The sequence below is a fragment of the Antechinus flavipes genome, chromosome 2 (assembly GCF_016432865.1).
Source record: "Antechinus flavipes isolate AdamAnt ecotype Samford, QLD, Australia chromosome 2, AdamAnt_v2, whole genome shotgun sequence".
Taxonomy (NCBI): Eukaryota; Metazoa; Chordata; class Mammalia; order Dasyuromorphia; family Dasyuridae; genus Antechinus; species Antechinus flavipes.
This window is the reverse complement of record NC_067399.1, coordinates 133,168,136-133,189,354: the sequence shown is the minus strand read 5'-3', so window position 1 is coordinate 133,189,354 and position 21,219 is coordinate 133,168,136. Positions and strand designations below refer to the sequence as shown.

Sequence of the window (21,219 nt, the reverse complement as noted above, 5' to 3'; positions counted from 1 at the left end):
AATATGTTTTGTATGGCTGCACATGAATAATCTATATCAGAGTGCTTATCATCCTAGAAAGAAGGGCAGAAAGGGAATGAGGGAGAGAATTTGGAAGTCAAAATTTTAAAATGAATGTTAAAAATATTTTTTATAGGTAATTGGGAAAAAACATGATTTTTAAAAAAGATACAGCTCATATATTACTTCCTATAAGAAACTTTTCTGGACCTTTCCTGATCTCCTGTAGTTTTTAATACTTCTTTTCCACTTTTGTTGTTGTGCCACAGTTCTCTTTTAGTGTCCTGACCTAGTTTCCCTAATTGTCCTATTTAGTTATTCTGCCTTTCCCTCTTAATGTTTGATAAGATAAAGGTCTACCTCAGTTGCTCTGCTCCAAAACCCCAGGCTATAATCATTCCCTCTTAAATGGTTGATGGGATAAAGCTTTTATATCTTGAGGCTATAATCATTCTTTCTTAATGTTTGACAGGATAAAGGTTTATCCATTTTAGACATCATTAGAATATCAGTAACCTCTCCAGTAACTCAGTCCATTGTGTCATCCTAGGTGCCTCCCTCCATTAGGTTATCCCCATCCAGGTACTCCCCCCCACCCCCTTATGTCATTGTTCTTATTATCCTATAACAATCTTGCTGTCCCGATACTCAGGGCTGTATTCTTTGAGACGATAGTCTTGTTCAGCCCTGGGACCAACCATGGATCCATTGGGTCCCAATATACCTCTCCATTTAATAAACTATTAAATTGTTCTCTAATCTCTATCTTGCTCAGTTTCTCCAGCATTACATTGTAACTATCTTTTATTACTACCCTTATCCATATAGATGATTTCCCCCAGCAAAATATAAGATCTTTGAGGATGAGGTCCAAATTTATTTTGCCTTAATATCTTAAAACAATGCCTATACATAATAAGACATTTAATTATCCCTTTTATAATTGCATTTGGCTGAATCTGAATAACTAACCTCCGGATGTAGCTGAGTCTGTTGCTAGAATGAATTGCTAAATGAGTTGCTAGAATAGAATGCACAACTTATTCTGGGGAAGTGGCTTTTGGGAGAATTTTGATGATATAGAAGAATAGGGAGCATGTGTTGTCATTATGTCACTGATTCTGATTGTCTAACCATGTGGTGGAAAACATGTTCTTTGACTGTCTATGAGGGAATTCAAAAAGGACTAACGTCTTCAGTTACTTACTCTTCTGCCTCATTCTTTGGTCTGGCTTCATTCCATGACCATTTTATCCAGCATGTCCTATGTAGTAAGGGGATGGCCTTAAGAGTCTCATAAAAGACAGAAAAGAATCACATGTACAAAAATGTAGCAGCCTTTTTTGTAGTAGTAAGGAACTGGAAATTGAGTGGGTGCCCATTAGTTGGGGAATGGCTAAATATGTTATAATATATGAAGATAATGGAATATTATTATTCTATTAAAAAGTGACAAGTAAGCTGATTTCAGAAAAATCTGGAAAGACTTAACATGAACTGATGCTGAGTGAAGTAAGAAGAACCAGGTGAACATTGTACACTGTAACAAGATGATGATGATCAACTGTGATGGACTTGGTTCATCACAACAATGCAATGATTCAAAGTAATTCTAATAGATTTGGAAAATGCCATCCTCATCCAGAGAGAGAACTGTGAAGATTGAATGCAGATCAGAGTATAATATTTTCACCTTTTTTTTATTTGTTTGTTTTCTTTCTCATGTTTTTTTTTTCCCTCATTTGCTCTTATTTTTCTTCTACAACATGACAAATATAGGTATATGTTTAAAATAATTGCACATATTTAACCTATATCAGATTGTTTGCCATCTTGGGGAGGAAGTAGGAAAGGGAAGGAGAACAATATGGAACAGAGTCTTACAATATGATGTTGAAACTTATCTTTACATATATTTGGAAAAATAAAATACTATTAAAATTTTTTAAAAATTGAACCATAACAATTGGAAGGTAGAATTCAGGCTGGCATTCACAATCAGTGAAGAATCCATTACTCTAAAGAGGAGTAAGAAATTTCAAGAATGACATTAGGGACCCCAGTCCAGTAGAAGAACTTACCTGGCAATCATGCTGTATTTGGACATGGACTTAATGAGAAAAATGCTACTTAGAAATTGTATGAGCCTAATCCTCTAGAGAATGAACTAACATAGGGGAAAGTATGATCTGGAAATAATGGAGGAAATACCTATGCATTTGTTCTTATTGTATCTTTGAATTAAAAATTTTTTTTTCCTAAATAAACCAGAGAGAAACACAATTATAGGGGATTATGGTACTCTCAAATCCTGAGGGAAGATGTATCAGTCCTGGTTGTAGAAAGGAGAGCCAAGGCAGATGTGTTTAAGAAGAAAAAGTAGAGAGTGATTCATCTAAACAATTGTTACATAGAAATAGGGTACCAAAGAAGTCTTCATGTTGGCAATGGTATAGCCATGGGGATAAGAAACAGAGGCTCCTCTAAAATATTTTTTTGTGTTGCTCCCTCTCCTGCTGTCTGCTTCCTCTTCTTTCCCCTGTGTTTCTACCCCTTCTCCTCCCCCTTTATCTCTTCTCCAACTTAGGGAGAAAATGATACTGATAAGTTTTCTTTGCTCTGACCTTGAAAAGTACAGAGAATAAGCAAAGGGTGTTTGTTATGTATCATTGGATAAAATCAGGAGGCAAAAGCAAAAGTAATACCTTTACACAGATAAGGATGAATAACCCTCTAACCATTCACTTTCAGCTGTTATACAGAGCTTGCCAAGTCTTTTCATTGTTAGAGTCATCTCTCCAGGGAAACTTTAGCCCGAGATGACTTTTGATTCAAAATAAGGAAGGCTTTTTACAAAATGTCCCCAGAGTCTACAGAGCTATTAAAGTCATATATTTTTAAAGCTTTTACAACTATTAAAACTTAAGTATGCTCTAAGACTTTTGAGGTGCCCTATACCTACTTGTCTTGGTGGGAAAGCCAGTATTACACTAAACAGTGACTGAACAATTTTAAATTTAGAGACAATTTATTTAGGACTAAATTCTTTAAATCTTGCAACATATGAAATCATAGAATTTTTAGAGCTCAAGAAGATCCTAGAAATTATTTGTCCATTTCTATCAATGTATTAATAAAAAAAAAACTAAATTATTTGAAGCTATATGGCTTGCTGGAGTCACACGGTATTAAATGTAATTAATTATTTCTAATAGTGAGAAGTTAACTAGATAATACTATCATCCTTTAAGGAAAAATAATATTAAGCGTAGAGATCTCTCAGGAATCTAGAAAATTCTATAACTGGGATGTTCCCCTCCTCCTAAGATTGATCAAAGGGTACATTTAAGCTTGAAATCATGAGAAAACATAAAGGCCCTGGCACATTTACTGGGACACTGTGAACTTTACATAAAATTGAATTCCTAGAAACTAACAATATGCTTCAGAGAGTTAGGTCATAGAAAACAGAAATCAGGGTTGGTCACAGAACAATGCCTTTCATAACAACATGTGGTTTTAAGATATATAAGTAGCATGATTTCTTGTAATACACAACTCTGTTGAATTATCAGCAACCCCATCTCCTTATTTCCAAATGCCACTAGCCCATCTGTATTGTGCTGGTCATAAAAATTAAGCATTTTTTGTTTTGCTTGTCTTTCTGCTTTTCAGAGAAGTAAATGGAGCACTGATCCCGGAATAAGGAAGACCTACTTCCAATTCCTCCTCTGAAACTTATTAGTTGTGTGATTCTGAACAAGACACTTAATCTTTTTCTGCTTCAGTTTCCTTGACTATCAAATGGCAATAATAATAGCACATAATTCCAGAGGTTGTTGTGAGGATTAAATGAAATAATATTTGTAAAGCATTTAACATCATCTCTGGAACATAGCAGTCACTTAATAAATGTTCTTCCTCTTCTCTCAAATTATCTACACTTGGAAACAGCTTGATTGCCAAGTCTACACAACCACTAACAGATGTCAAAGTTTACTTTGTAGGAACCATCAGAAATAAAAGCTTAGTATTTTGAAAGTGTGAGTCACTCTCGGGAAAAGTCTATTCTAATCTATGTAAGGCTCATTATCTAATGATAATGAATATCTGAACACCTGTATTATGGTACTTAAGATTATATATGTAAGACTGGAAATGATATCTGAGACCATATAGTTCAACTTGGTTATTTTACATTTGGGAAAACAAACCTTAAGAGACTGAAGAACTTTCCCAAGGATGAAGGAATAGGTGGCAAAAGTGGGATCTCCAAGAAAACTTGACTAACTTCTTTTACTCTTCTCTGTTTTCTCCCTTGCTCTATGACCCTTGGAAATTTAAATATAGTATTTCATTTTTCAAATTGTCAATAGAATGCATCATTAATATTGCCATGTTATTTCTTATATATAAGTTTTTTATATATACCACTTAGGTCAAGTAGACTCTAAGTTTCTCAAAACCAGAAACCATGGAAGATTTCTAGATTTCTATCAATTTTTCTATCTAACCACATACATGTGGCCAATTTATAGATGGATTAATATATAAAGAAGGATCGCTATATATATAGTAATATATAAACAAAATATATATAGGACAATTGGCTATATAGCTATAAAAGCAAGAAGAAGAAGAAAGAACAAGAACAAAAGGAACAAGAAAAAGAACAAGAATAAGAAGAACAAAAAGAAGAAGAAGAGAAAGAGGAAGAGAAAGAAGAAGCTAAGCCCTTTACAAATATTATCTCATTTGACCTTCACAGCAGTGCTAGGAAGTAGATGCTATTATCATATTTTTGTAGATAAAGTAACTGAGGCAGAAAGAGTTTAATTGACTTTTCCAGAGGCACACAAATAGACTCTAAGATCAGATTTTAACTCAGTTCTTTTTTACTTCAGGCCCACTGCTCTATTCATTGTACTATTTAACTGCCTCTTAAGATACATGCAGAGAAGTTTTTTATGGCAAGTCAAAAACCACCTCATTGTCAGAGATTAGAATAAAAGAGAAAGTTGGGAAAGAAGTCTGAAGGGGAGAAAAAGGATCATCTTGGGGGAAAACCTCAATGGTCTTTGGTAAAGTATGAAAGGAAATCTTCATCTGTGAGAGCTTGGGGAGGGGAATCCCATAAGAAGCTTGAGAAGGAATGAAAATGTTTGAAATAGACACTATGGTAAGTAGAATAGCAAATGGTTAGGAAAGTGAAAAAAGGATTGCCTTGTTATCATGGGTACTCAGTGAAAATTATATAACATAATTTATTTTAGTGAACCCAGTCAAAACAAATTTATTATTTTCTATAGCTCTGTTCAACAGTAAGTAAATAGGAATAAAGGGAAATATAATTCAAGATTAGGAATTGGCAAAACATGTTCAACTATTGGGCAAGGGACCTAGAGATTAGAGTTTAGAAAATAACGAATTGTTTAACAGTTGAACTGAGAGATTGAGAAGGGAAAAGAGAAAGTAGAGGAAGAGAAAAGTAAATTTATATAGCATCTTCTAGGTGTCAGACACATTTGTAAAGAGCTAAGCACTTTACAAATATTCCATGTGATCACCTGTATAGGGGTGATGACCTGGAAAAGAACTGAAAAACTAAGGCATTAATGGTCACAGTGGAAGAAGAAAAGGGTCAAAGGTAATTAGTCAAAGGAAAAGATGGAATAGTTAAATGAATTTCTGAGTTCATCAATGCTTTGAGAAACTCTCTAAAACTATAAATTGTAGAAAAGGTGCTACCTGAGTTAGTTTTCTAATTGGGGATTTCCCTATGCCAAGGAAATACAAAGCCCAGTTCTTATTTTTATTCTTTCTTGTAATTTGTTGATTTTACTCTTATTCTAACCAGCTGATGCTATGTCATTGTACTTGATTCACAAATGACTCCCTTTCTACAAGACTTTGGCCTCTATTATTTAACATCTTACAAATGAGATGCTTTCCACTTTTCTCACAAATGAAATAATACATATAAAGTATTATTACAAACCTTACAAAATAAGGTTTTCCCAGACTGCCAAAGAGATCCATCTCACACACATATACACATACATGATTCAGAACCTTTGATCTAGAATAGCATTTAGTTATATGGATCAGAGACCTGAGAACCAAGTTGATAAAAGATATTGTTCATAGTACCATAAATAGTAGATAATAGCAGAGCAAAAAATCAAATTCAGGATATCTAAACTAACATGATTTCTCCCATCACAGGCTGTATTTCCATCTGTTGCATAGTAGAAAGGGCATTGTAAAAGGCACTTGAGTTCAGAAACTTCAGTAACTAGGAGTCCTAGTTCTGACAATTCAAAGCTACATGAACCTAGACAAGTTAAGTTATTTAATCCCATTTATTACTTATAAAATAGCAATTACACTTATAGGAAGGAATAACTTCTTAGGTTTTTGTTTTGTTTTATAAGATCAAGGAAAGCAGTGTACATATTTATTATTAGCTTCTTTTCTGTGAAAAAAAAATGCAAAAAAAAAAAAAGCAATCATTCCTCTTCATGTCATTATGAAAATAAATTCAATTAAGAAAACATTATTTAAAAATCTACTAGCTAAGAATTGTACTTGGGATACAATGGAAAAACTTGGTGCTGAGAAGAAAAATTAAGGCTTTTTTTTATTATAGCTTTTTATTTACAAGATATATGCGTAGGTAATTTTTAGCATTGACAGTTGCAAAACCTTTTGTTCCAATTTTTCCCCTCCTTTCCCCTACTACCTCCCCCAGATGGCAAGTTGACCAATACATATTAAATATGTTAAAGCATAAGTTAAATACAATATATGTATACATGTCCATACAGTTATTTTGCTGTACAAAAAGAATTGGACTTTGAAATGGTATAGAATTAACTTGTGAAGGAAATCAAAAATGCAGGCGGACAAAAATGGAGGGATTGGGAATTCTATGTAGTGGCTCATAGTCATCTCCCAGAGTTCTTTCCCTGGGTAGAGCTAGTTCAGCTCATTACTGCTCTATTGGAACTGATTTGGTTCATTTCATTGTTGAAGAGGGCCAAGTCCATCAGAATTGATCATCATATAGTATTGTTGTTGAAGTATATAATGATCTCCTGGTCCTGATCATTTCACTCAGCATCAATTCATGTAAGTCTCTCCAGGCCTTTCTGAAATCATGCTGTTGGTCATTTCTTTTTTTTTTTTTTTGGTCATTTCTTACTGAACAATAATATTCCATAATATTCATATACTACAATTTATTCAGCCATTCTCCAATTGATGGACATCCACTCAGTTTCCAGTTTCTGGCCACTACAAAAAGGGCTGCCACAAACATTCTTGCACATACAAGTCCCTTTCCCTTCTTTAAGATCTCTTTGGGATATAATCCCAGTAGTAACACTGTTGGATCAAAGGGTATGCACAGTTTGATAACTTTTTGAGCATAGTTCCAAATTGCTCTCCAGAATGGCTGGATGTGTTCACAATTCCACCAACAATGTATCAGTGTCCTTGTTTTCCCACATCCCCTCCAACATTCTGCATTATCTTTCCCTGTCATTCTAGCCAGTCTGGCAGGCGTGTAGTGGTAGCTCAGAGTTGTCTTAATTTGCATTTCTCTGATTAATAATGATTTGGAGCATATTTTCATATGGCTAGAAATAGTTTCAATTTCTTCGTCTGAGAATTGTCTGTTCATATCCTTTGACCATTTATCAATTGGAGAATGGCTTGATTTCTTATAAATTAGAGTCGATTCTCTATATATTTTAGAAATGAGGCCTTTATCAGAACCTTTGACTGTAAAAATCTCTTCCCAGTTTATTGCTTCCCTTCTAACCTTGTTTGCCTTAGTTTTGTTTGTACAAAAACTTTTCAATTTGATATAATCAAAATTTTCTATTTTGTGATTGATAATGATCTCTAGTTCTTCTTTGGTCATAAATTCCTTCCTCTTCCACAGTCTAAGAAGTAAACTATCCTATGTTCTTCTAATTTATTTATAATCTCATTCTTTATACCTAGGTTATAAACTCATTTTGACCTTATCTTGGTGTAAAGTATTAAGTGTGGGTTAATGCCTCATTTCTGCCATACTAATTTCCAATTTTCCCAGTCAAACAGTGAGTTCTTAGCCCAAAAGCTGGGATCTTTGGGTTTGTAAAACACTAGATTATTAAAGTTATTGACTATTTTGTCCTTTGAACCTAACCTAGTCCACTGATCAGCTAGTCTATTTCTTAACCAATACCAAATGGTTTTGGTAACCGCTGCTTTATAATATAGTTTTAGATCTGGAACAGCTAGGCCACCTTCATTTGATTTTTTTCATTAGTTTTCTTAAAATTCTTGACCTTTTGTTTTTCCATATGAACTTTGCTGTTATTTTTCCTAGGTCATTAAAATAGTTTTTGGGGAGTCTGATTGGTATAGCACTAAATAAATAGATTAGTTTAGGGAGTATTGTCATCTTTATTATATTTGCTCACCCTATCTAAGATTATTTAATGTTTTTCCAATGGGTTAGATCTGACTTTATTTGTGTGGAAAGTGTTTTGTAGTTTTGCTCATATAACTCCTGATTTTCCCTTGGCAGATAGATTCCTAAATATTTTATACTATTGGTAGTAACTTTAAATGGAATTTTTCTTTGTAATTCTAACTGCTGGATTTTGTTAGTGATATACAAGAATGCTGATGACTTATGTGGGTTTATTTTGTATCCTGCAACTTTGATAAAGGTGTGGATTAGTTCTAATAGCTATTTAGTAGAATCTCTGGGGTTCTCAATATTAAATAGTAATGGTGATAGTGAGCAACCTTATATTGCTCCTGATCTTATTGAGAATGGTTCTAATTTATCTCCATTACAAATGATACTTACTGAAGGTTTTACATAGATGCTATTGATTATTTTAAGGAAAAGTCCATTTATTCCTATACTCTCAAGTGTTTTTAATAGGAATGGATGTTGGATTTTATCAAATGCTTTTTCTGCATCTATTTAGATGATTATATGATTTTTGTTAATTTGGTCATTGATATGGTCAATTATACTAATAGTTTTCCTAATATTGAACCAGCCCTGCATTCCTGGTAAAATTAAAGATTTTATAGTTTTATAGTTTATATAGTTTTAGATTTGGTACTGTTAAGTCACCATCCTCTGTATTTCTTTCTTAATTAATTCCCTTGATATTCTTGACATTTTGTTCATCCAGATGAATTTTGTCATTATTTTTTTATAATTATAAAAGAATTTTTTGGCAGTTTGATTGGTATAGCACTAAACAAGTAGACCATTTTAGGCAGAATTGTCATTATTATTATATTAGCTCAACCTACCCATGAGCAAGTGATATTTTTCCAAATGTTTAAATTTGACTTTATTTGTGTGAGAAGTGTTTTATAATTGTATTCATATAGTACTTGGATTTGTTTTGGCAGGTAGACCCCGAAGTAAGTTATTTTAAATTGAATTTTTCTTTCTATTTCTTGTTGATGAGCTTTCTGAATTATATTTAGAAATGTTGATGATTTGTGTGGTTTTATTTTATATCATGCAACTTTGCTAAAACTGTAAAATGATTCTAGTAGACTTTTGGATGATTTTGTAGGATTCTCTAAGTATACAATCATAGCATCTGCAAAAAGTAATAATTTTTCCTTATTGCCTATTACAATTCCTTTAATTTCTTTTTCTTTTCTTATTGCTAAAACCAACATTTCTAATATAATGTTAAATAATAGTGATGATAATGGGCATCCTTGTTTCATTCCTGATCTTATTGGCAATGCATCCAGCTTCTCTCCATTACAAATAATGCTTGTTGTTGGTTTTAGATAAGATAGTGCTTATTGTTTTAATGAAAGCTACCTTTATCCTTACTCTTTCTGGTGTTCATAACAGAGTTGGGTGGTACATTTTGCCAAAAGCTTTTTCTGCCTCTATTGAGATTATCATGATTTCTGTTGGTTTTGTTATTAATATGGTCAATTATGGTAAGAATTTTTCTGATATTGAAATAGGTCTGCATTCCTGGTATAAATCCCATTTGGTCATAATGTATTTTCCTGCTGATAAGTTGTTGTAATTTCTTTGTTAAAATTTTATTTAAAATTTTTGCATCAATCTTGATCAGGGAGATAGGTCTGTAATTTTCTTTCCCTGTTTTGGCTTTTCCTGGTTTAAGTATCAGTACCATATTTAGATCATAGAAGAAATTTCTCAGATCTCCTTTTTTTAACAGTTTACATAATATTGAAATTATTTGTTCTTTAAATGTTTAGTAGAATTCACTTGTGAATCCATCTGGCCCTGGAGATTTTTTCTTAGGAAGTTCATCCATGGCTTTTTTCAATTTCTTTTTCTAAAATGGGGCTATTTAAGTAATTTATTTCCTCATCTGTTTATGTGAGCAATTTACATTTTTGTAAATATTCATCCATTTAGGTTAGATTGTCAGATTTGCTGGCACACAGCTGGGCAAAACAACTACTAACTATTGATTTAATTTCTTTTTCATTGGTGATAAGTTTCCCCTTTTCATTTTTGATGCTGGTGATTTGAGTTTTTTTTTTCTTTTTCTTTTGCTAATCAAATTAACCAAAGATTTATCCACTTTATTTTTTTTTCATAAAACCAACTCTTAGTTTTATTAAGTACTTCAATAGTTTTATTAGTTTCAATTATTGATCTCTCCTTTGAGTTTCAGAATTTCTCAATGGTATTTAATTGGAGGGTTTTAATTTGTTCTTTTTCTCACCTTTTAAGTTGCATGCCCAATTCATTGTTCCCCTTTTCCTCTATTTTATTTATGTAGCTATTTAGAGATGTAAAATTTCCCCTGAGAATTGCTTTGGTTGCATCCTATAGATTTTGGTATGTTGTCTCACTATTTTCATTCTCTTGGTTGAGATTATGGATTGTTTCTGTGATTTGTTGTTTGACCTACTCATTTTTAGAATTAGGTTACTTAATTTCCAATTGGTTTTTAGTCTACCTTTCCCTGGCCCTTTATTGAATATGATTTTTAGTGCATTGTGGTCTGAAAAGGAAACATTTGCTATTTCTGCCTTTCTGCAATTGATTGTGAGGGTTTTATGCACTAATACATGGTCAATTTTTGTGTAGGTGCCAGATACTGCTGAGAAAAAGGTTTTATTCCTTTCTGTCTCTTGTCAATTTTCTCCAGAGGTCTATCATATGTAAGTGTTCTAGGATCCTATTAACCTCCCTAATTTCTTTCTTGTTCCTGTTGTGCTGTATTTGTCTGATTCTGAGGAATGAAGGTTGAGGTCCCCCACTAGTAATGTTTTGCTATTTCTTCCTGAAACTGGACTAATATATTCTTTGGGAATTTGTGTGCTCTACTACTTGGTGCATATACATTAATATCATTACTACTTCATTGTTTATGGTACCCTTTATCAAGATGTACTTTCCTTTCTTATCTCTTTTAATTAAATATTTTTTACTTTTGCTTTATCTGAGATCAGAATTGCTACTCCTGCTTTTTTTATTTCAGCTGAAGCATAATAAATTCTCTTCCAGCCTTTCACCTTTACTCTGTATGTGTCTCTCTGTGTCAAAGGTGTTTCTTGTAAACAACATATTGTAAGATTTTGGTTTTTTTCATCCACTCTGCTATTCACTTCTGTTTTATTAGACTTCATCCCATTAATTAGGAAATGGCTAAATAAATAGTGATATGCAAATTGTCATGGAATATTATTGTTCTATGAGAAGTGGTGAGCAAGACGGTCTCAGAATAAACCTGGAAAGTCCTCCAAGAATTCAAAGAAAGTGAAATGTATTATGTATGAAGTAATAGCAATGTTCTAGGTTGATCAACTGTAAACTGTAAACAACTTTGCTCTCTCTCTGTCTCTCTGTCTTTATTTCTCTGTCTCTCTCTCTCTCTCTCCCTCTCTCTCTCTCTCTCTCTGTCTGTCTTTTTCTCTCTCTTCAAATGATGTTTTCTTTTGCTTACCCATCTTTTATCTTTTTTTCCATTGTTAAATTCAGAAGGGAATGAAACTGCCTTGCTTGCTTTGTCTTCCCCGGTGCTTAGCATAGTGACCACATCTAGGGAATATGCCATTAAGAGAGATTTTATGTTTTCATAATGTATACAACTTTAGTTTTCACAAAATAAAACCATATATTCCATACAGAGTAGAATTTTTATTATTAAATTATGCAAATATAAGAAAAAGTTATATTTCAAATTGTCCCTTATTATTGTATTTTTCCTGAGTTACATGGTATGGTGCTAAGTTCATTGGACTTAGAAACATAAAGATCCAAGTCTGACGCTCATCTCAGATATTAATTAGCTAACTATGCACTACTGGACAAGTTATTTGAGATAACATCCTTCATTTCAAGTCATCTCTTAACTTTCAGTAAGAAGAATTGAAGGTCACAAATTTCACACCCAATGCTACTGAACCTAGGATTATGCTGGATTCAGCTTAAACAGGCTTTTTAGAGTTAATTGTTAAATTTTCAGTCTGAGCATTTACACTTCAGATAATAACTAATGCTAAAAATCAGAGCTTGATTTATTAACTTGTGAATTGTATAGACTTAAGAAAGCGATAGTGAAACTATTATTAATAAATGAATTTTGCAGATTAAGCTTGAAATTATGTCACAGGCACATATGTATGCGGTTTGGGGAACCTTGGACCCAACTAATTGTTAAACATTTAATAGAATGTACCTGCATGCTGTATCCCAAATATAAACTGAACTCTTCATGCCACAGATCTTTCTTATACATAATGTAACTGGATTCCAGCCAGTGTTTTCCTGGTGATCATAGTGGGGTTAGGGACTCATTTGTTCCCACCTTTCAGGTTTGAATAGATGGTCTATTTGAAAGGAATCCTTGCATGTATTGTGGGACAGTTCTGAAAGAAGGCAAGGAGTCATGGCAAAGTTTCTTCTAATTCTCTCTAATTGGTTCCCTTGGCAGAACCATTCGGTAATCTAAACCTGACTGGGTATTGGTTCCAGAATCCAAAAATGTTGTCTGTTGTTTAATATGATGTTTGGGCCTTTGAAATGGAAAATATTATCAAACCCCTACTCCAAGCTCATCTGTTCTCCCCACAATTGTGAAAGATCCTGAAGTGACAAGTAAAATAGAACTGGATCCTTGAAGTTCATTCCCCTCAGTTTCTTATCACTCTGTCTCTTGAGGAACTTTTAGAGAAAACATTCCAAAGACTGATAGACATAATTTTTCCAAAAATCAACCTGCAAGTCAACTCGAAAAAGTCAGCAGTTCTTTAAAAGCCTGGGATGAAAGAGCATTACAAGTACCAACTTGGCAACATTACCCACACTTCTGACCACTGTCTCCCTCCTGTACCAGGCTCTAGGCACAGACTTCCATACTCTAACTTAAAAAAGCTGCAACATAGCCAACATAATACATATCCTCTTCCTAACATCCCAAGGCATGGGCTCAAGCTACTGTGACAGTTTTCCCTAAAAAAGAATCTAGTCAATACATCATCAGATCTACTGTCATAATTTAATTCAATTCAACAAACATCTTTTTTTTCCAAATACATGTATAATTTTTAACATTCAATTTTCTTTTTTTATTATAGCTTTTTATTTACAAGATAGATGCATGGGTAATTTTCAGGTAATTTCAGGGTCAACCAATACATGTTAAATATAACATTCAATTTTCTAAGATTTTTATATTCTAAATGTTTATCCTTCCCTTCCTTATCTTTCCCTTCTCCTTCCCCAAGACACCAAGCAATCTGATATAGGTTAAATGTCTACAATTCTTTTAAATATATTTCCACATTTGTTATATAACTCAAGAAAAATTAGAACAAAAGGGAAAAAACCATGAGAAAGAAAGCAAAAACAGGTAAAAATCCTATATTTTAATATAAGTTTCCACAGTTTCCATAGTTTTCTTTCTGAATGTGGGTGATATTTTCCATTCCAAGTCTTTTGGAATTGCTCTGAATCACGTCATTGTTGAAAATGGGCAAGTCCAACTTAGTTTATCATCATATAATCTTGTTGTTGCTGTGTACAATGCTCTCCTGGTATTGCTCAGCATGTTTTCACAGAACAATAATATTCCATTACTTTTATATACCATAACTTATTCATCCATTCCCTAACTGATGGGCATTCATTCAATTTCCAGCATCTTTCCACCATAAAAAGAGCTGCTGCAAACATTTCTGCACATATGTTCCCTTCCCTTTTTATTGTCTTTGAGATACAGACCTAGTATTGAGACTGCTGAATCAAAGGGTTTGCACAGCTTTATAGCCCTTTGGGCATAATTCCAAATTGCTTTTCAGAATAGTTGGATCATTTCACAACTCCACCAACACTGCGTTAGTTCAACAAACATCTTAAAAATGTCTACTATGTGCAAAATGCTAGTCTAGGATAAGGCTACAAGGACAAAAACTTCACTTTTCCTGTCATCAAAGAACTTATATTCTTGTAGTGAATTCAAAGTATACAATCAATGTTTTATGAATTCTTCAAAAAGGGCTTGGACATGGAGCAAAGAGGAACAGCTCTCCACCAGTGGACAAGGCTCACAGGGATTTCAGACTCTGTCCAGAGTTGTTTTGGTTCGATGCTGGCTTAGGGTTTTAAAAAAAAACAAGTGAGAAACAAATGGATGCATAGATGTGTGAAGAATAGCAAAAACTGGAGTCAGAGCAGACTCTCATCTATTTGCTTTCTTAAATAGCTAAATGGTTCAGTAGATAATGTGTTGGAGCTGGAGTCCCAAAGATGTGAATTTGAATTCTGATTCAAATACTTAGCAGATGTGTGACTTTGAACAAGCCTTTTAACTTCTATTTTAAGTCTTCTCTTCTATAAAATGGAGATTAAATAGCAACTATTTCCTAGGATTGTAAAGATAAAATGAAATAAATGTAAAAGACTATATAAGTGCTAGCTATTATTATTATTATTACTACTACTATTACTATTTTCTGGTGAAAGAGGAAGGCACTGAGCTTTCAGGCACAAATAGGTGAAACCAATCACTGACTATGTGAGTTGCTAGCATACTCACTCTATGCTGTAACTGTAAAACTGTTTTAAAAAAAAACCTGCCTTATATTAACCCTCTTTTCCTTTCTTGGAAAGTAGAGAGTCTCTCACCTGTCATCAGCTCTGCTCCCATGCTTTACCCATTCTGTAATGGAGAACTAGATATTGGGGAATTCACTTACTCTTATTCAAATTCTTTTCTTTACCTTCACCCCCAGCAGCAGATTGTGACTGTCTTTAAATTGCTAACTTTTAAAAACTATATTATTTTATGTATTTTATAGCTTGTGTGTGTATGTAGTAAAAATCTGCTTACTTCAATGCTGCCAATGAAACTGGGAAATGAAGGAGACAAAATCTTGGGAGGGAGATAGATGTAAAATATTAAGTCTGTTTCCTATATGATCCAAATTTAAGTTGTCAATGAGAATTCTGATTGGGGTTCAGACATTAAGAGAAATTAATTTATTTGAGGGAGAAAGAGCAAATCCACCAATATTGTTGAGCCTGGTAGTCATAAAGGTGTGAGAACGATAAAGTGACCATATTCTCTTCCTTTAGACCTGAAAGTTCACATCTGAAAGAAGATATTCTTTCTCTGAAGGGGGCCAGTCATTAAGAAAGGAAGAACAAATTACTCCAATCCAACTCCTCTTTTGAACTTTCTTCCCAACAAGATATGTTCCTCCTATGTAGGACCTCTAGAGCAAGGCTAATCTTCTTGGGTTCTACAAGTACCTAATGGGCATCTAGTTCAACTATGACAAGAGTCACCATCATATTCAACTACTAGCTACAGTTAACTGTTAGCAAAAGTATTTACTGAGAGGGCATAGTAAAACCGATACTGCAAAACATTTCCCAAAAAACCTCTTCTATAAGTACACATGACATCTAAAGGAAGAATGTGTACAATATCAATACAAATGAGACCCAATGTAGGGAAAATATGTGACTAAAGCAATTCACAAGTCCAGAACTCCGTTTCCTCTTTCTTAATGGAGCCAAAATTACAGGGCAGCTCCAGATTTCCAGGGCTAAGTCCCTAAAGTCTATAGCTGGATCTTTCTCTGCAGCCAGAGATTTATATTCCCTGGAAGCTATCTCTGACATTGACTACTTCTTTCTGCTCATATCTAGGCTCTTACACTGATTGAATGGGACATCTCGTTGAATGAGAAAGTAAGTGGAGAAAAATCTTCTCCATAAAAAGTGAAGAGTTAAGTTCTTCCCTGACTTCTGGATCCTGATTTGATTCATTCGAATTGTCCACCTCATCTAACAATTAGACATTTGAAGCCCTGAAATGCAATGGTCAGCTTTTGTCCAATGACATAGCTCTCTTCTGATGTCCTTTAGAGAGATGTTTTTATACTTTGTAAAAAAAAAAAAAAAAAAAATAGCATCTGTGATAACCATTCAGCTGAACGTTAAGGATGGGACCAAGACTCTCATCTCGTATATCTAGGGACTCAGTGCATAATAAATTTTTTGGCTTTCCAGTGCCACCTGGTGGTTAAATGTAAAGTCATTTGGGGATGGGGCATTACCAATTGAGGCAGCAGGGAAAGCCTTCATATAGGAAGATGCATCTAAGCTAACTCTGGAAAAGTTAAGAAGTTGAAAAACTTCTAAAGCTTCTAAAAAGTTCTAGTAAGGTCAGAAAACATTCCAGGCATAAAGGACATCCTGTACACAGGGACAAGGAATAAAACAAAACAGTGTATGAGAAACAACTAAGCCATTTTTAGGGGAAAGATAATAAATTCTGTTTCAGACAAGATGAATGTGAGGTGCCTAAAGACTTTCCAGACAGAGATGACAAAGGATAATAAGGATGGGATTAGATCTTGAGGAGAATCAGGATTTGCACTTAGGTCATAGGACTAGCTTGACTTTGTCTTAGGGCTGTAGGAGACTTTAAAGAGCATTTATTTCAATTCCTTCATTTTACAGATAAGAAAAGTGCGATCTTCTGGCTCCCACTTCAGTATTCTTCAATATTGTACTCTTCAACACAATGGTCTTCAAAATAAAAATACACAGCCTTCCTCATAATCACGGTTTATCAAATGCAGAGCATATTCCAAGCTTTAATTTCCTTTCTGTTAGGCTAATTCCTTCAACCACACAGAGAAATCATAAATAGACTGTTCAGAAAGAAGGAAAGAAAGAAACCACTGAAAGAGTCTTGTTACCTTCTCAGCCATGGCTTCTCCCTCAACTTTTCCTTCTCCTTCCACTCACTGTAATCACCTGCCTGTCACCTCACTGAGTATAAGTGAGTGGATAACCCAGGGTGTCTATTTTGCTTCTTTTTTCCTTTCTTTTTGGTGTTCAACATTGCTATTCATTCTTCATCAGAATACATATATAATCTATAATTAGATTCCTTTGACTTCAGAATCCTAGATTCTTTGATACTGTAGTGATTGATTTTACTCCACTGATGAATGCCCAGAATGGGTGAAACATGCCCAGGAATGTGCTGGTAAATATTTAACAATTGTTTCTCTTGGGGGGAGGGGAGAAATATACTCAGAAAACATTTTAAAAATTAATCTTCATTATTATCATTTTTCTTCATCACTTTCTTTAGTCTAGACAATCATCAAGGCAATAAATTAAACCTTGATTTGGAGTACTTGCTGGTTTACCAGGTGCAAAAACCCACACTGAAAATTTAACAATCAACTTTTTACTGTAGTCAGCTCCAATACAACCATAAGTATGCCTTTCTGGGTAAAAGGGAGATGCAAAAAAAAAAAAAAAAAAAGCAGACAGGAAAAAAGTAGGGATAAAAAATGTCAGAGAGCAGATCAGAAAAAGATTATGAACTGGAATAAATAGACAACATCACTAGACTCTCACTGGTCTATTTCACAAATGTCCTTCCTTTTGATGTTATTGATATACTCTAATCATGCTAAAAATAATTAGTCAGCTTAGGCAGTGCAGTGGATATGTACTGGACATGGAATGAGGAAGGCTATTTCAAGTCATCTCATCTGTGTGTCCATTTTCTTATTTATAAAATGAAAAATTTAGATTTAATGACCTCTATGACCTCTAACTCTAAATCTATAATTTTATGATATGTAGCTATAGAATTGACCTGATTTATTTGTTTTAGTAACCATGTCAACAGAAATGAAGTTAGCCTGATATGGCATGTTTTGTTTAAAGTCATGTCAGCTCCTTATCATCATTAAATCCTTAAATCTCTAATATTATGTCAAACTAAGGTTCATGCAATCAGAAAGATGTCAGGATAATTGTTTTCAGCATAATCTCTCCAACCTAAAACTTACAAAAAAAGAAATATATACACAATCTACCATATTTAAATCAAAATCATCAAAACTAAATGACCAAAATACTATACAAAGTAACAGAAAGTGGAATAACATTGCAGAATTGAAATATTTAAAATAGTAATTCCAGGCATCACTCCCTGTTCCCTACCCTACCACTACCTCTACCAGATACTGCCAGACTTGTGTTAAATCATTGGCCATGGACTGAAGGATTAAAAGCACAGTAATGACACAGTCTGAAGTTCTCACACCTTATTCAAAGAAAACATTGGTTCTGTCCAAACACACAAAGAAAGAGGAGCAAAATTGTGGTGGAAAGAATGAAGACATGGTAGCACTAAGTCAATTAGAAAGAAAAGAAGTTGTCTGAGCAAGTGAAAGATAATTCAAAGAGGACAATGAAGAGGAGATGATGCATTGACATGTGAAAGAGAGCATTCTTTGCCTCCATTGCTATCTAGCCTTAATCACTGAATGGGTGCAGCCTCAGTCAAACTGAAACCTGAAGACCTTAGCTTAAGAAAACCATCGTCTCCCATTGCACCAGTCATCGTCAGTTGTCCTGATCTATATCTGGTCACTGGATCCAAATGGTTCCATAGGAAACATGAGACAGGTGACTTTGCAAACAACAAAAGCTAACTAGAAATATAACTGGTATTAGTCCTCTTCCTTGGGAAATCTATTCCAAAGAAGTAGTTCAGGTCCCAAACTCCCTAACTAGCAGATTCACAAAACCAGTAACTTGTTCACAGTGAAAGGAGGAGTTTCCAAACAGTAAGGAGAAAATTTTAAATACAAGAAAATGGTTTAAAAGAAAAAATTATGTGACTCAAAAAGACAAAAGGAAAGATGAGTAAGAATTTTTTTTAAGCATAACCCAATGAATAAATGTTATTCTTTGAAAGAAAATGGACAAAAATATCCAATGAAAAAAGATAATTCTTGGAATTCGTCAGATATTACAGAATAACAGCAAGAAACTTCTTAACAATTCCCTCAAAATTCCTAAAATAAGGCAGAAATTAGATCAGAAAGAGAAGACTTTAAAGAAAAAATTACTGAAATAAATTAACAAAAAAAAAAAAAACACATACACAATAGAAAATATCTCCAAACTAGTAAAGAATCTCACAAAGAGGATGACAAATGTATATGGAAGTAGAAGGAGATTTGGTAAGGAAAAAGTAAGACAATAACAATGAAGGAAGAAATTGATTTTACATAAGTCAATGCAACTGATCTCAATGACACGGATAACTTAGGTCAACCAGAAAAACACAGTATTGTGTTAAGTACTAAGGATAAAGATTTAAATAATGAAATCATCTTGACCTCAATTTTATATTATCAACAGTTATTTTAAATGGAATTTCTCTTTGTATCTCTCGCTGCTAGACTTTGTTGGTAATATATAAAGATGCTAATGATTTATGTGGATTTATTTTGTATCCTGCAACTTTGCTAAATTTATGGATTGTTTCTAGTAGTTTCTAGATGATTCTCTAGAGTTCTCTAAGTATACCATCATATCATCTGCAAAGAGTGATATATTTACTATATAAAATACAAATATTTTTCTCTTCTCTACATAATTGTGTATGTAGGCTCCTTGAAGTCAAGATGATTTCATTATTTAAATCTTTATTTGGGAATCCACCTGCTAAGGCAAGTCAGGAACTATATGAACACAACTACAAAACACTTTTTACATAAATAAAGTCAGATCTAAACAAATGGAAAAATATCAAGTGCTCTTGGGTAAGCCAAGCAAATATAATAAAAATGACAATACTACCTAAATTTATCTACTTATTTAGGGGCATTCCAATCAAACTCCTAAGAAATTACTTTATAGATCTAGAAAAAATAAAAAAACTTCATCTGGAAGAACAAAAGATCAAGAATTTCAAGGGAATTAATGAAAAAAATGTCAATGAAGGTGGTTTAGCTACACCAGACCTAAAACTATATTATAAAGCAATGGTCATCAAAAACATTTAGTACTGGCTAAGAAAATTTATTAGTCCATCAGTGGAATAGGTTAGGTTCGCAGGATCAAAGAGTCAATGACTATAATAATCTAGTGTTTGACAAACCCAAAGACCCCAACTTTTGGAATAAGAACTCACTATTTGACAAAAACGACTGGGAAAATTGGAAACTAACATGGCAGAAACTAGGCATTGACCCACACCTTAACACCATATATCAAGATAAGGTTGAAATAGGTTCATGATCTAGACATAAAGAGTGATATTATAAGGAAAGTAGAAGAACATAGTTTAGTTTACCTTTTCAATCTGTGAAGGAGAAAGGAATTTGTGACCAAAGAACTGGAGATCATTATTGATCACAAAATAGATAATTTTGATTATATTAAGTTAACAAAGGTTCTGTACAAACAAAACTAATGACAAAATTAAAAAGGAAGCAATGAACTGGGAAAACATTTTTACATTCAAGGGTTCTGATAAAGGTCTCATATTTAAAATATATGGATAATTAAGTTAAATTTATAAAAATTCAAGCCATTCTCCAATTGATAAGTGGACTAGTTGCCATCTAGGGGAGGGATAGGGGAAGGGAGGGAAATTGGAACACAAGGTTTTTCAAGGGTTAATGTTGAAGAATTATCTATGTGTATATTTTGAAAAATAAAAAAAAAAAACTTTACTAAAAGCTACTAATAGTTGTATTGAACAGGGAGCTCAACATTAGAACCCAAGAACTGCTACTACCAAGTAACTGAAATTTTTATCCTGGACTAGTCTGACCCCTGGTGGCATTTCGTAACCATTTCTTAGTGCCTATGAAAAGCAAGTAATCCCACAAAAGAACCTTAAAAATAAA

At 33.5% G+C, this 21,219-nt stretch overlaps 1 long non-coding RNA gene across 1 annotated transcript in view; it reads left to right on the top strand.

Annotated features, from left to right (window-relative positions):
* LOC127548256 (uncharacterized) overlaps nucleotides 1-17,994 on the top strand; it is a 191,294-nt gene extending 173,300 nt beyond the window's left edge. The window contains exon 4 of the long non-coding RNA XR_007950339.1: nucleotides 17,006-17,994. This is a non-coding gene — a long non-coding RNA (uncharacterized LOC127548256). The remainder of the gene's footprint in view (nucleotides 1-17,005) is intronic.
* The last annotated feature ends 3,225 nt before the right edge of the window (nucleotides 17,995-21,219 follow it).